The 3,899-nt window shown below is 40.7% G+C and overlaps 1 pseudogene; it reads right to left on the bottom strand.

Moving 5' to 3' along the window:
* Positions 1-2,538: 2,538 nt before the first annotated feature.
* LOC118240929 (immunoglobulin kappa constant pseudogene) lies at positions 2,539-3,134 on the bottom strand (annotated as a pseudogene).
* Positions 3,135-3,899: the final 765 nt, after the last annotated feature.

Genomic DNA, 3,899 nt, shown 5'->3' with positions numbered 1-3,899 from the left:
ACTGGCCCTCTGGACTCAAGGTAAAAGATCATTTTATGCTTTGCTTTTGAGGTGAATAACCTAAAAAAACAGATGTCTTGTTTAATAAAATATTCTAAAACTTCTATTAACAGATATAAGCAACATAAGAAATGGAAAATAAAATATGATTTAAATTGGATTTGCTTTGTTTTGTTTTGTTTTTTTCCCCCAGAATCCATGTGTCAGGTGACTGTGACTCAGACTCCTGCAGTGAAATCTGCTCTTCCAGGAGACACAGTCACCATCAGCTGTAGAACAAACCCTGCAGTGTATCAGGGCTGGAGTACCCAACCTTTACACTGGTACCTGCAGAAACCTGGAGAAGCTCCTAAACTCCTGATCTACGGGGCTACTAGCTTACAGTCAGGAACTCCAGCTCGTTTCAGTGGTAGTGGAGCTGGATCTGACTTCACTCTGACCATCAGAGGAGTCCAGACTGAAGATGCAGGAGATCATTACTGTCAGAGTTACCATAGTGGTAATGTGTTCACACAGTGTTAGAGAGTCATACAAAAACCTCCCTCAGTCAGACTGCACAGAGACTGCACTGCTGCAGCTGGGACCTACTGCAGGTGTTGAGGGGGAGGATGTGATACAGCACAATGACACACTCTGTGGAGGAGAGGATCCACAGCACAATGACTCAGAATTAAACATAAAAATCTATAATGAATCATAAAGGCATAATACAGTCAACACTGTTAGAGGAGAGTTTTGTAGATCTTTATGTCATTCTAGCCCTGATGTTCATGTGTTAGAATGATTTGAACATCAGCCTGGTCTATCAGTGTGGCTGCATCACTAGAAACCTGGAGAAGCTCCCAAACTAGTCCTGTCTCTCTTTTCTTTGATCCGATGATCTCTCTGTTTCTGCTGGAGCAGGTGAAGACAAAACACTACAGTTATAACAATAATAACAACACATGGAATTTATCTAGTGCTTATCAAGACCCCACAGAGGCACATTTACACACACCCAGTGCATGGAGCATCAGAAACCAGTCACAGCACTGCAGTACGGAGTCCTTTGGTCTCTTGGGACAGTTGTTCTTATAATAGAGCAGGTAGTTATTAGAGAAGAGAAATCTCTACTAGTAGTATGACTGCTAAATCAGTGTCAGTCATCTTCAGGAGATTCTGTCCTGTTTAGAGGTGATGTAAGCACACACTAAAGCACTAATCACCATGTCTGTGCCTTCATCTGATTATTCTCAGCCATTGTGCAACATTTCTACCAACACATACTTTTCATGTCCATTCTAAATCTTTATTAACAAGTAAAGGTAAAAAGTGAAGCTCTTTAGGGGGTGAAGTTAAATAACCTCACTGCACTTACTTAAATAAACTTATTACACAACAAGATGACATAATGCCACCAACTGAAACAATGACTTTTTGAAAAACTGACTGAAATCTTTCAGTAAAATTCTCTCTCTCACACACAAGCGCATGGCCCGCTCTACGCCCTCTGCCGCCCCCACAACACACACACACAGACACACACACACACACACACACACACACACACAGACACACACACACACACACACACACACACACTGAGTTGGGCTGTGTATAAGGTGAGTGGGGTGTATGTATGTTAAACCTGTACAGGCAATGCAGATTTCTGACACCCAGAACAGAGCAGCACTGTGTCCAGGTTTCCAGTGTCTTAGAGCAGCAAACCTTTAGCTCAGTAACACACACACACGCACTCACACACACGGAGTCGGGGTGGATATCAGGTGAGTGGGGTGTATGTATGTTAAACCTGTACAGGGTAACTTAGAGCAATACACATTTAGTTCAGTAACACTGTGTGATAAACCAGGCTGTGTCATAATAGCACTGTGTGACTCAATTAATAAAAAGAACATGTACCAAATATTAAGGAGTTCTTTGTTATTACACTTAATACATTAGGTCAAAGCTTTATTTTAAACAGACAAGTGCTAAAGGGGGTTAGTTTCAGGCAGAAATATTTTAATGAGAGTATTTTATTGAAAAACAGCCCAGCTTGCGCAACAGAGTGATATAAAGCATTATGGGATTAGTTTCAGGCAGAAATGATCTAAAAATGATAATATTGTGATATAGTGAAAGGGCCAAAGATGGTTTGTCCCCCCACCCCTGATGTTCCTAAAATACACCGACTTACTCGTGTTACAGTTTCTACTGAATGAAACGTGGAAATATCTTACTTTTTGCTTCCATAATATCTGGCTTCCTGCTTCCTTCTTTATTATGATTGATGAAATGGCAGGTTTATCAAAGTTTAATCCTATACCTCATCACACATTAGTGTTTCTACTGTATAGAAATGTAGACTTTAAAGGTATTTATTGTTATGAGTAATGTTGTGGGAAATGTTCTAATTAAGAGACTATAACATTTATTCAAATTTTTTAATTTCATTTTGAACAATAAACAGGAACATTTGAGTAATAAACACAGACTATCTAAAAGACAGCACATTAATGAGTGAGAGGAGAACACTTCAGTACACATGTGGGAGTTTCACGCCTCAGCACACTGCTCTCTACTCAGTGTCTGTGTGACAGGAGACTGGGAGTCCTTGGTGGCCTCACAGGTCACTGTCTTCTTCAGCCACTCCTCCTTCTGGAGGGTCAGGGTGCTGCTCCAGCTGTAGAGGCCGTCCTTCTGCAGAAGCCCGGAGCTTTGGCTCACCCCCGAGCTCCAGCTGCTACCAGCCACCTTCCAGCTCAGCTTCCAGTCTGAGGGGAAGCCCTTGTTGGCCAGACACACGAGTGTGACCTTCTCCTGCTGCAGCTGTACACTGGAGGGGGGCAGGACCGCGAGGGTGGGCGGGGCGATACAACCCCAAAGACGCTTGTTTTTCTTTTCTTTTTTCTAATAAAAAATAAAGACAGAAACTAAATTAATTTTGAAAAAGGGCTGATAGTTACTTAAATCCAGCAGAGATTTGTGCCTCTAAAGATGTGCGTGTGTATGAACCTGTGTTTCGCAGAACTGAATTTTATGATTCCTTTAAACTATTTCAGACTTATATCATTAATGTTTATGCGTTAGATATTTGTAGACTCTGTAGAATCATAGCAATTGGTTACAAGATTTTTAGAGATATTTTTCATATTTTTGTACACTAATAACGACATTTAATGCAACATCCAAATACATTCTTGTGTTCTAGATGTATAATAGAGGAATATTTGTAACAGCCAACGTTTTGATCTTCAGTATGCGAGTATTGTGGTAAAAGTGAACTGCACTGATAAGTTCACAGGTCCAATTCATCATCTAATGTTGAAAATAATTTTTTTTAGAAAAGAGAAATGTAATGTGTTACGGAAAGATGGACGTGTGTGTGTGTGTGTGTGTGTGTGTGTGTGTGTGTGTTCCAGATCCACTGCCAGTATTTCCACCCTGATTCAGACTCCGTCCCGTTCCTTGCTGGGTTTCCAGCCAACTGTGTCAGCTATTTAAAGGCCCCTCCCAGAAGAGAGGAGGAGAGAAGGAGAGTGTTAGTGTGAGTGTGAGTGTGAGTGTGAGTGTGAGTGTGAGTGTGGAGTTGTTTTGCTGAATTGAATGTTTGTCTAATGTTTTGTGTATGACCTTGTTTTTCGACATTTTTGGACTTCATCTCTGGCTTCGCCCCTCCTGCTTCGGTAACTGTGTATATATACATATATTTAGATTGTGCAAAGTGTGTAAATATTGTTTGTTTGGTATTTTGGTGGTAGGGAGCGACTGCCATTTTTGCTGGGTATGGGTTTTGTCTCTGTTTTTGTGTTAGTGAGTTAGGAAAGTTGTAAGTTGTTGTAAGTTTCTTGTGTTTTCAGGATTATTTAGTGTGTAGTTTTATTTATTTAGTGTTGGTTGTTTGTTATTTTGGCTTG

Source organism: Electrophorus electricus, chromosome 4 (assembly GCF_041902795.1).
Source record: "Electrophorus electricus isolate QZ-2024a chromosome 4, ASM4190279v1, whole genome shotgun sequence".
Classification (NCBI taxonomy): domain Eukaryota; kingdom Metazoa; phylum Chordata; class Actinopteri; order Gymnotiformes; family Gymnotidae; genus Electrophorus; species Electrophorus electricus.
Note: the sequence above shows the minus strand (reverse complement) of the source record. Positions and strands in the feature narration are given on the sequence as shown.